At 37.5% G+C, this 13,323-nt stretch overlaps 1 protein-coding gene across 1 annotated transcript in view; it reads right to left on the bottom strand.

The window, feature by feature from the left end:
- The window catches only part of LOC137253653 (sodium-independent sulfate anion transporter), a 63,657-nt gene extending 50,933 nt beyond the window's left edge, over window positions 1-12,724 (bottom strand). Inside the window, exon 1 of the mRNA XM_067790982.1 lies at window positions 12,430-12,724. The gene's annotated coding sequence lies outside the window, so the exon portion shown is untranslated. The remainder of the gene's footprint in view (window positions 1-12,429) is intronic.
- Between the last annotated feature and the right edge of the window lie 599 nt (window positions 12,725-13,323).

The following is a 13,323-nucleotide window of genomic DNA, read 5'->3' as shown; positions in this document are numbered from 1 at the left end:
ACTGCACTAAGCGAGCGAAGAGATAGGGATAGGTTTTTTATTGAATATATTTTTTTTCTTTAATTTATTTTATCGTATTTTTCAATTGGTTTTTTTTTTTTAATTTAACTTCCAATAATATCTATGCTGCGTTTTGATCTGCATACTTGTTATTATTTTAGGGAACTTGGCAAAAGCATGTCCAGTAAACAGCACTTGATAAGAGTTTAATCAATCCCATGTATGAATTAATGAAAAAAGATTTCTGGGTATGAAGGAGGTCAAGTTTTCGGCGCTCAAAATCAGAGTGTACAAGAATACAATTCATGGAAAAAAAACTTAAAAGTTGTTAGTACTTACTTAGCAAATAATCACAACAACAAAACCAGCAAGCAGCCACACTTATGTACATATACACATTAAAGCAAGCAGCCCCACTTATGTACAAGGCAACGAAGAATATTCCATACACATAACCAGCAGCTTGAAGCAGAGAGACTATTTGACATATGTACATATATGTAGCTCGCAGCTAAGAGCAGAAGTTGTTACTCACACATACACATGCATATGGCTAGAAGAAAAGCATAAACTACAGATATACATGTATAAATCTAAATAACCAAGTATGAGATACAACTGTTCTAGAAGGCATGCTCGTGAAACGTATAGACCTAAGGAGAAATGGGCGAACGAGGTAACCGAGAATATAAAAGCAACGCAAGCTGAGGAATCAGTAATCATATTGATTTAAACACGTTATTAGTGAAGTATAATGGTACTACACCCAAAGTAGTCTAAATAAAGAAGATTTTGCCATACTGACAGTTTAGCGATTCGAACGTTAGCAAAAGGTGAATATTTATCAGGAATTTCCCAAAATTCGCTAAAATATTTTTGCGTGTTGAATATTGTTTTGTACATTGAAGTGAAGAGAATATACTATCGCATAATTCGGAAACGTTTCGATGGCGTTTTGTACTTTCGTTGTGCAGGTATTCTGGGCAAAAATTCTAGCTTAGCTGTGACAAAATTATAAAACTATTTCGGGCCTTTATTTATGCTACTTATTTCTGAAATCTGTTAAATGAGTTTGTGAACATTACGTGGCTATTTGGAACAGATTGTCGGCATTATATCACTCACCTGAATATAAAGCTAACTCAAAAATCTGAAATTGCAAAGTTATGTGTACCTCTGGGCTTTCCAATTCAGTACCTACCAAACTGTAGTGTGTAGGGCTTAACAACAACCCATCAAGGACGGCAATCATCGCTTACAACAGAAGAAAAGTCCTACCAGCCCTAAGAATAATAACAATAGATGGTGTAGCACTAGAATATGAAATCTAAGTAAAACATTTGTGGGGCTATGCGCACATGTCTTCACAACAGCTGTAGAGGCTTACCTCAACCTAACTCCGCTATACATAGAGCAGTCAGCGAAGCGAACCCTAATAAATATTGCAAAGGACGGCTTGGGTAAAGAAAATGTTTTCTCATCCCTGAACATGGAGAAGCTAAGAGAAAAGATCGCAATATCTCAACTCCCGAGAGATGATATTCTCAGGCAGGTAGTGTTTCAGAAAAGATATAGAGTGAATTTGGGAGGCAAGATTACATGTAACGCAGCCAGACTAGAAAGCACCCAACGCCTACACAAGATTGTATGGTACACAGATAGTTAGAAAACACCAGAGAGGATTGGAGCTGGAGTCGTTCAAGCGGAAATATACGCCATAAGCCAGCGGGCAAAGCTAAACCGACTAGGAACACACAACTTAGTACTGCTGACCTGCGTCCCAGCGAGAGAGGCAGCGAATGCACGACCCATTGGTCCTGAGCCGCATCTGTCTGTTGGCCCACAGAAAGTTAGGGGCATTTATAGTTTGAAGAGAGGGAAAAGAGAGAAGAGTACTGGCGCAATGCGCTGTTTAAGACAGTCTACGTTACTGGTAAGGGGTTACAATACAAATAGCTATAGGGCAATCATAGGTCTTTCGCAAAATAACCTAAGAATTCTAACAGTTATTCTTACAGCACATTGCAAACTCAACAGCCATATGCAGAAATCGGGCATACAATCGAATGACATCTGCCGATTTTGTGATCGGTCAGCGGAGACGGCAGAAAAATCTCTCGGAATGTGGCGCAATCTCAAGACATTGGGCTAAGTTTTTGGGCCTGCCATGACCATAACACTGCCACACTCAAGCCAAGGTAACTACTAGGCTTCAGCAAGGAAGTCGGCTTGGATGTGATGCTGTGAAGGATATGAGGGCACAATATACCATTAATTGTAATACAATCAAAGAGGATAAATATAATAAGAGACGTCACTCGTTACTTTGCGTAATGTTTTTGGAGCTTAAGTGCAGTATACGGACAATTCCAAAATCAAAAAAAGAAGCATAGGATTGATAGACATGGTCAATGTGAGTATAACTACACAATTTTTTTTGTGGGCAAATACAATAACAGGAGTTATTAAGGGTCAAAATTCATATGAAGCATTTTTTTAAATCTAAATTTCTCTTTAAGTATCGAACCGATTTTCAACATTTTTTTTTTCATTGTATAGGTGGTAAAATTACCTTTCATTTGGTATGCTGTTTGTATTCCTATCCCGTTAAATACTTAAAAAATTCGATGTTTAAAAGTGCTATATTTACTAAGTAAATTACGCATATTTATTTGTACATACATATGTATGTATGTGTATGTGTATTTCGTTAATACGTTGATATTTAAAGCTTAAATTAATTTTCTATAGCGTTAACCAACAATTTTATTAAAATAAATGTATTCGATATGACGTTATGGTAGGGCGCCATTAATCGATTTTATTGATTTCTATAAGGTTGGTTGGAGGATTAGCTGGACTTTAACAGATGTTTGGAAAATAACCGTTATTTCAATTTATTGAAAAGTGTTAATTTAAACTGTTAAATACAAGTGTAAATTATTATGGCAAATATAAAGTTGTTGCAAATTTATCAAATATTTGAGTGCTGTGAAAGTGGTCCCATAAGTGAGTCAGCCCTGCATACACTGCAAGAGTGGGGATTGATTCCCAGCGAGGGCGAGTATTTGTGTAGTGCAGGCCATGTCCTCAAGTTAATTGAAAATGCTGATAGCGGTGACGGTTACTCTTGGAGGTTAGCTTATATATGCTAAAATGTGATTATGTGTATGTAACAAGTTAATTTTTAAAATTATTTAGGTGTTGTGCTCTCAAGAAGGGCAAGGGCAAACGTAGATGTAACGTTAAAGTCTCGTTAAGAAAGAATACATTTTTCGATAAATCAAAGCTTCCCATTTTCAAAATGGTAGCTTTCGCGTATTTATGGATTAAAAACACTACCCTCGATTTCATTATGGATGAGCTCACGATAGCAAAACATACGGCGGTCGATTGGAGCAGCTTTTGTCGCGAGGTGGTGTTTGATGGTATGGTCATAAATAAGACTAAGATTGGCGGGGACGGGGTGATTGTTGAAATCGACGAAAGTAAGTTTGGTCGTCGGAAGTACCACCGCGGTCATCGTGTAGAAGGGCAATGGGTATTCGGTGGGGTGGAGAGGGGAACTAACCGATGTTTTAAGGTACCTGTGGAGAAAACGGACAAAGATAATTTGCTGCAAATCATAAAAGAATGGATTTTACCCGGTAGCATAGTTGTGTCCGATTTCTGGAAGGTTCGTTGATTTGATAATTATATATTTCATTCATTTATAAATATACATTTATGTATATCGTTTATAGGCATATGATTGCTTACAGGATGAGGGTTATGTACATTTTAAAGTGAACCACTCGCTCAACTTTAAAGACCCCGAAACTGGCCAGCATACAAATACGATCGAGGGGTTATGGAGGTATGCCAAGGTCTTTATGCCCCAATTCCACCGCAAAAAGCAATTCTTTTGCGGCTATTTGGCAAAATTTATTTTTTTGCGGCATTGCAAGGCTACTAATATTGACCCTTTAACAACATTTTTTAAAATGGCTGGGAACCTTTACAACCCATGCAACCCACGATTTGTAGAGGAGGAAGATGAAGATGATTATGAGGTCGATATGTCGGCGTGAGTTAAACGTAAGTTACAAAATAAATACTTATTTTTTAAGGGGTTATGTATGTATGAAAGTATTCTGCGCAGAAATACTGTGGATGACGGTGGGGTGCAATAAAGCCATACGCAATAACGCCACACGGCTTTATTTCCAATCAGTTTGAGAAATAAAGCCATATGGCCTTATTTCCAATTGCTAATAGAAATAAAGCCAGTATGGCCTTATTGCCATTTTCAAAACATGGTTGTGGTAATTTTTTTAGGCTGTACCTAAAAACGCGCAAAAGAGTGCGTACCGTGGCATGTTGCCACGGTTCAGGCAACCACCCGAACTTGGCTGGCGTAGCCCAGGGTTATTTAAATAAGGGTGGCCGAAGGCCGCCAACTCTGAAAGGTGTTCTGCACATAAAGGAAACAAATACCAGGTGTTCTGCGCAGAATTACTGTTAATTTGCCCAAAATTAAGTTTTGGTATACCAGGAACAGGACAGTTGGTATTGCATTGATGGGACTAAGGATATTATATATAATTTTAAATGAAAGCTTAAATTATTTCCCATCTACCAAACTATATTTTCATATATTTAATACCGCAATTAAAATTTAAAAAAAATTAAGCTTTTAAAAGTTTTGATGTTTTTTAAAAAATTATATTATTTCAGGTTATTCTTTGCAGTTATATACTTAAGGTATACATCAAATGAAAGGTATTGGAAATATCGGTTCAATACTTTAGAAGTAATTTAGATTTAAAAAAAAGCTTATTATGAACTTTGACCTTTAATAACTTTTGTTGTTGTTTGCCCAACAAAAAAATATATCGTTATGTTTCTTTTATTAATACCTATCGATCTCAATTTTTCGTTTTTTTATATCAGCATTGTCCGTATACTGCACTTGTTCCTTTGTGTTCATTTTTCCGACGGTATTCAATTAATGAATTAATTATCTTTCCAAAAATCACATTTGCATAAGGTGCCTACACGGCGTGGATAAATGCGAAACAATTAAAAATGTCCCTCACAGAAAACATTAGACATCAATTTTTTTGATTTCCAGCGAGTTACTCGCCACTCGTTGCAGACTGGTGGCTCTTATTTATTTATCCTCTTTGGTACAATCCTCAACAATTATCTATCTACATATCTGTCTACCAAATTCTATACTCGGTTTATTAACACCTCTACTAATCAGCGAGAAGAGGCTTTGCAAAAAATAAAAATTCCACCCGGGTGCGTGATATACATATTATGTATGAGTCTTCTTCGCAGGATGAAGTATTAAAATTTAAGGTATCAGTCATATATGTAATACTCTTATATTGCTACAAAAGGCTAGGTACATTCCCAAACATCAGAGTGCCGATATAATGCTGTTTATGGTATCAGTTGGCGATCTTTTCGGAATAGTTTCATACGGTTTTCGGATTAGTTTTGGATCTTTTTAAATGACTTTGGTACGATTGTCTAACAAATTCCTAACCTTTCCATAACTATTTAGGCACTACTTCGCAACCAGTTCGGATATTTGCGAGGTTGTCTCAGATATATTTCTGCACCATTTCGAAACTATTTTGGGAACCCTGTCGTACTAATTGTAGTGCTATTTTTTATATCATTTCAGGACTGTTTTAGAAGAGCTTTGTTGGCTTGTTATCGGTAACAACCGATATTGACGAGTCGTTGATATATTATCAGCTTGTAATCGAAGTGTTATCGGTTTTTGTCAACATTTTATCAATTTCTTATAGATGGGTTAAGGGAGTTTTATCAATTTGTTATCGAAGTGTTATCGTTTTTTTATTTTAACTCTGCCTGCGCAACGAAGGTACATCCAAAAGTTTCCGAAATGTGAGATTGTATTATTCCTTACTTTCCATTGCCTTTTTCGCCACATTTCAATGCACAATCCAAGTTTTTCTTGTTGTGAACAATGTTCGGAAAGCTGCGGCTTTAAATTTATATTCTGATGACTTGTTCATTCTTTAGCGATCTCTCTCATCCAAATGTTGGAGGCACAGCCTGATCGTAAGGAAAAGTAGACTGAATTAAAACCTGTCCCAAGTTTAAAAATCTGATAATCTCATTCCTAGGGAATATTCCATAATAACCCCAACGTAGTCGCATAGTCATTATAGTTTCTGATGGCCCATCAATAATAGTACCTGGACGACCGAGCATTGCTCGGCAATCTTCGAGTATGCCGCATAACATACTTTGTTCTAATTGTCATCATTAATCAAACTCTACTTTTTTTATATGTACATATATTATATATTTTTATTTACCAAAATTTGATTTCCCTAAAAATAGATTTCAAAAACATATCAAACACTAACCGCAAAATGAACTGGAATGAAAAACCTCGCAAATATCCGTAATTCCAGCCTATAGTATAAGGAATTGTTATGACAATTAGTGAAATCGAGAACTAAGTTATTAAGGTCGAGTATCTTCATGCGCCGAATTATTAATTTCAAACATTTTTTTTAGTTAGAAACTATGAAAGTCTCACAATTTTATTACATTCCAAAAACTTGTAAATTTCACGAGTGACAACTGTCAGTTAGTTTAATTAAATGCCAACTTACTTAGTTAGATGTCGTTTTCAAATTGAACATATGCCTCTAGTGTTCAACGGTAGAAAATTTAAGAATTCATGAGCTTAACACCGGCGAGATATCTTGGTGAGATATCTTTTTGCTACTGTGAGAAATATTTCTAATAGTAATCTGTGAGAAATTGGAATTATTAATTTCATATTTGCCAAAAATATGCATTTAAATATATTTTGCTAGAATTTGCCACTGTGCCTTGATATTGCGTTTCAATTTTATTAGCGTGTGTGAAATTAAGAAAATTAAGTGGAATCATGTGTAAGATATTTACGAAGATTTTTAACTTAAATGTTCTCATTTAAAGCTTTAATAGAATATGAGTAAGTAGAGTACTATTTCGTCTAACTACCCCAACCCTAAATGGCAACCCTACTCAGAAATGTCCCTATTGTAATACGGAGTGAAATACCTTTCGTTTGATACCCATATCGGCATATCTCATACAATTTTTTTTTTTATTTCGAATGGGTGGCAACCCTAAATGGCAAGCCTACTGAAAAATGTCCCCATTGTAATGCGGAGTGAAATACCTTTCGTTTGATACCCATATCGGCATATCTCATGCAATTTTTTTTAATTTCGAATAGGTGGCAACACTAAATGGCAATCCTACTCAAAAATGTCCTATTGTAAGGCGGAGCGAAATACCTTTCGTTTGATATCCATATCGGCATATCTCATGCAATTTTTTTTAAATTTCGAATATGTGGTAACCTTGTGAAACATTCTGAGTGGCAACACCTAGGTAGAAAGTCTTAGAAGGTGATACATTATCTATGTGCCAAATTTCATTTAAATCGGTTGAGCCGTTCCCGAGATCGTTCGGCTATATAAATATACAAGAATTGCTCGTTTAAAGTTATAAGATTTACAAACAGAAATGAACGCAAAGAAATTCACACCAATTGGCTTGACGAATCTCTATTTTCTTTATTGCTCAGTCAACTACAAAACAAAGTCGTTGACCTCTTAATTCTTGCATATTTTTTTTTTTTTTACCTTCAAATACAGTCAAATCAAAATGAAATGATGTAAACATAAATATGGGCATGGCATGAAGAATTTTTATGGATTGATGAGCTTCTTCATACTAGTGCCTTGCAGAAAGAGTGAAGTAAACTAGTTGCTTGCGGAAAGCTATAAAATTGGGGAACTAAACAATTATGAGTTTCAGTATCAAATATTTGTTGGTTACCTCAAAATTGATGAGTGAGGTATTTAATATATGTAGAAGAAAAATATATCGTTCTAGAAAGTTAGTTTTCTTAAGGGGGGTCGAATATAACGCATTCAAGGGCATCTGCTTCAGAAACCGCAATAATGTAGAAACTCTTGTAACTGGCGCAATCCTTTTAAGGGGCTGCGAGTGCAATTCAAAACTTCTTCAACCCAATTTGCAGCAACACCTACGGGTTGCAAATCTTATTTATCTCGCAGGTGAGGCTCTGGCGACTCCAAGTTCCACACGGAAGAAGAGGTTGGATCACCTAGACTATTATCTTAAAGATGCTAGTATCGTAAAGTTGCTATATCCGGCAAAGTTCAATCAACTTCGATAAAACTCCCATAACCAATTGGGTGGTAACCTCCTTATCGCTAAAATAAAAATAAAAAAATTCTGCATACATATGTCATTGTTTATATGTCAGGTGTTTCCTTTTTACCCAACATTTTTTTGTCATTAGCTTCGATTGAGTTACTATAAATTGAGGGCAGGAAATATAAAGGGCTTAGCTTCGAGTTCGTCGTAATTGTAATGATTGCTACTTTGTACAGAGTAGAAAAATTTAAGTTTCCTTTCGATTAACAAAAATCACTATAAGTCTTTAATCGTATCCGTTCGTGGACGCTGCCAATGGATTATGGCATGACGTGTATCGAGGGCTTTACGTAGATATAAACTTAGTACAATGAATAAAAGCACAAAGGCTTTGGCAGCCTTCAACACCCATATTGGAAAACAGAAGAAGGAAAAGTCACTTACTGAGTAAGGAAAGGCTGATGGAGGAAGACTTGATCTTCCTTAGTACTTTCAATTATCGCAAAGGAGGTATAAGTAGTAAGGAGGTATGGAGTAACTCCCCACATTATCGTCTGAGCTGCTAAGCACCTATTAAAGATGATCCTGATGACAGTTTATCAATGCGTATATGAATCCAGTGGGTTCCATATATTAGACGAACTGACGTGTGAATTGTATGATTCGACCACTTTCATCTTCCGGTGTCATCTCTTCTAGCTTTTTTATGCTACTCAATGACAGTGAGAGCTGATTGGTATCATAGCCAGGGTGCATCAGATCTAAATGCAAACAACAGCACGAGCGACCGTAGCAGTATTTGTCTTACATAAACATTAGTTGAACCGATTTAAACAAAGCTACAAGATAACTCGTCTACTCCCCCAGCGGATTAGAATATACCCGCGGTAGGTATGCCTGTCGTAAGAGGCGACTAAAATACCGGATTCAAGGGGTTTGTGTAGCGCAGCCCTTTCAGGTTGCCAGCGCAATACATAGCTTCTCCAAATCCAATTGTCAACCTCACCTATCCGTGGCGAATCCTGTTTCATTAACAGCCGAGGCTCTGGGGACCCCGAACTCCTCATGGATCTAGGGGGTGGGAGGGCGTGATGGCATAGAAGGTCGCATGTGGTCATAACAAATCGTTCCCGAGATGGTCGGGCTTGATACCGAAACGCACCGGATCTGCATCCGGCAAAGGACCATCAGCTGGATAACACTCCCCAAGGCCTTCGGAGACCCCCAGCGGGTTAGGGGGCAGAATATACCCGCGGTAGGTATGCCTGTCGTAAGAGGCGACTAAAATACCAGATTCAAGGGGTTTGTGTAGCGCAGCCCTTTCAGGTTGCCAACGCAATACATAGCTTCTCCAAACCCAATTGTCAACCTCACCTATCCGTGGCGAATCCTGCTTCATTAACAGCCGAGGCTCTGGGGACCCCGAACTCCTCATGGATCTAGGGGGTGGGAGGGCGGGATGGCATAGAAGGTCGCATGTGGTCATAACAAATCGTTCCCGAGATGGTCGGGCTTGATACCGAAATGTACCGGATCTGCATCCGGCAAAGGACCATCAGCTGGATAACACTCCGCAAGGCCTTCGGAGACCCCCAGCGGGTTAGGGGGCAGAATATACCCGCGGTAGGTATGCCTGTCGTAAGAGGCGACTAAAATACCAGATTCAAGGGGTTTGTGTAGCGCAGCCCTTTCAGGTTGCCAGCGCAATACATAGCTTCTCCAAACCCAATTGTCAACCTCACCTATCCGTGGCGAATCCTGTTTCATTAGCAGCCGAGGTTATGGGGACCCCAAGCTCCTCATGGATCGAGGGAGTGGGGAGGGCGGGATGACCTGAAGGTTTAATGTGGCCATATAAATCGTTCCCGAGATGGTCGGGCCAGCACCTTAATGGTGCTGTGTTACCAGAGCGTACCGGATCTATATCCGGCAAAAGACCATCACATCGATAACACTCCCCAAAGCATTCGGGGAGAAACCTTATCGCTACAACAACATAACTCGTCTACGTGAAGGCATTTGTAGTTGCTTTGTGAGGTTCAGTTGAAAAATAACAGTTAAACTCTTACCTATCCAGAATCAACCCCGACATACAAAACATATGTCCTGCTTGCAACGTGTCCCCACATGACACCAACCATCTCTTTGACTGTATTGTGGAAAACATTCAGGGGAAAAAGTATCATTTATTGCTTGCTGAGTTTGCTCATAGTTCGGCTACACTAAAACGCAAATTTGTGTGCCTTTTCTTACTAAAACCTTACTGCGCTATATATTTTATTTCTTTCCAATTAACAACATAATTCTGGAACTAAGAGCTTTGTCAGCAAAACAACATTCGAAACGTAGGCATAGACTTATCCTAGAAATTTGAAAATATAATACCTAAAAGTAGTGTTTTTGTTTGTGCAGTTTGAATTAAGTCTCCTATTCGCTAAGTTTATTAAAATTTTGTATAGGAAACCATGGAAACATCCTGAAATTTTATATTTAACAACGACTACGACACTTTTGTGAATTGCTTGTATCTCAATCAAATAAAACAAAAAATTGGTCCTTTTTTCTGAGATTTGGTCCTTTTTTTCGATGAATTTTGGTCCCAAATGAAAACATGGTGTAGCAACCGTGTTGACAGCTAACGCCAGGTATGCGATGGATGGGAAGGGTAGAATTATTGTTCCCCTGTCTACTCTTAAGCTGTGGGAGTGTTCTTTTTTTGTAATTGTGGCAACTTTCAGAAATTCAATTATGGCCGCCTAAATGTCTAAAATCTACCTATGTGGGACGTTCATCAGACAATTAAATAAAAGCGTTGGGCGCGTGAAATTTTTAAAAATGTGAGGCGTTCATTAATCACATGTGTGATTAAGGTTCAGCTGGTCTTATATATGACTATCAATAGAAATTTGACACGTCCAACGCTTTTGTTTGTCTGATCAACGACCTAGATTGATGAGGAGTGTGATGACTAGTAGCTAGGACCTACCTAATACCTATATGACACCACTTTATTTTCGTATATTTTTTCTTGTATTTTATTTTCAATTTTTGCCGCACTCCCTCCTAATGCGGCTTCAGTACTGGTATGAGAGTGTAAACTATATTTCAAAAAACTAACGAAATGCGATTATTTTCATAGGTCGCTTTCTATTCTTGTATGTATTATGTGTTCCAAATATGAGCAAATCAGACCGTAAATACGATTTTTTTGAATATCTCGATCCTTGCGCCACCTAGCGGCGATTTTTTTCTTATTATTGCATTGTCATCGGGTTCTGAACTATATTCCAAGTTTCAACCTTGTAGCTTATGGGGAAGTTACTTAAATTTCAATTACAAAATTCGTTCACAACGGCCGTGCATACGGCCGTGCGGCCTGTCAGGTCAAGCTAAATAAAACCGTTTAAAAAAGAAGGAAAGTTTGCGTAGGTACCTGCAAACTATTCTTGTATGTATTATGTTCTCCAAATATTGACCAAATCGGACCACAAATACGATTTTTTTTGAATATCTCGATCTTTGCGCCACCTAGCGGCGATTTTTTTCATAGGTCGCTCTCAATTCTTGCATGTATTTATATGTGTTCCAAATATGAGCCATATCGGACCACAAATAAGATTTTTGTGAATATCTCGATCCTTGCGCCACCTAGCGGTGATTTTTTTCATAGATCGCTTTTTATTCCTGTATGTATTACGCGTTCCATATATGAGCCAAATCGGACCACAAATACGATTTTTGTGAATATCTCGATCCTTTCTCGATTTTTTTCTTACTATTGCATTGTCATCGGGTTCGGAACTATATTCCAAGTTTCAAGATTGTAGCTTATCGGGAAGTTACTTAAATTTCAAGTACAAAATTCGTTCACAACGGCCGTGCATACGGCCATGCGGACTGTCAAGTCAAGCTAAATAAAACCGTTTTAAAAGGAAGGAAAGTTTGCATAGGTACCAGCCGTACCACATACATACATACATGTATGGTACATTCAGCTGCATCTAATTGATTTTACCCAACACAAACTTCGTTCGTGAAAGTAATCCAGTGATTTCGCTGGGCAGCCCTTGTCGATATATGATCGAACTTGATATAAAAACGTAAGCCAATAACTATCACAGCACACAAAGTTACCAACATAGCTAGCTAATTAAGATAATTAATTAAGTACTTGCATTGCTTTTTTTGCCAAGCAGATCTAATCGGCAAGTTACTTACCGCTAAATGCAATATTCACTTTGTTATTTAGCTTAATTTACATACATAGGTTTGCTAGTTTGTACATTAATTTTGCCCTACAATTTTTACACGTGTGCAATCAGCCTTTTGTTCTCATTCACTTTAATATTTTAACACGTCTATTCGATATCCCCATAATTCATTATCAAAATCAGCGATGTAGGTACTTAGTAGTTAATACAAAAAACTAAATATTTTTTCATATAAATTCGTTACTAAATAAACAACGGTATATAAAAAATGTTTAGCTCAAGCGACAGCAACACCATTTATTTATCCACTCAAGACAATTTTCTCAGCAGCTGCCCATTAAACCGTTTACAGCTGTTTTTGGCTCGAAAATATTTATGCGTATTGTACTTGCAAGGGCTGCCAGTGCTGTCGTTCTTTGAGTGAAAATACCAGGCCGGATTACATAAATGACTTCCGCTACAAAGCGACATCTCAATTGAAAATATATGCAGTTAACAGCTTTTCATTTTTTTTGGTGTTGGCAAAGAGGATAAATACAATAAGAGCCGTCACTCGTTATTTTGTGGCGAGTATCTAGCTGGAAATTGAAAAAAATGATGCCGAATGTTTTCTGAGAGGGACATTTTTAATTGTCTCGCATTTATCCATGCCGTGTAGTCCCCTTGTGCAACTGTGATTTTTGGAAGACGTTTATAAACATCTCGCCCAAAAAAAAAGTAGCGACTACCTCTCAGTATACATCGAGTAAATGCCAAAAAAATAACGAGTGACGGCTCTTATTGTATTTATCCTCTTTGGTGTTGGCAGAATTTATTTTACGCCACGTACGAAAACCGTCCCAAATTTCATCAGTATTAAAAAGTCGTTTTGAGTAAAAAGTAGAGTCAGCAGCGTTGTTTG

Source organism: Eurosta solidaginis, chromosome 5, assembly GCF_040869045.1.
Source record: "Eurosta solidaginis isolate ZX-2024a chromosome 5, ASM4086904v1, whole genome shotgun sequence".
Taxonomy (NCBI): domain Eukaryota; kingdom Metazoa; phylum Arthropoda; class Insecta; order Diptera; family Tephritidae; genus Eurosta; species Eurosta solidaginis.
This window is presented reverse-complemented; position numbering and strand designations above follow the sequence as displayed.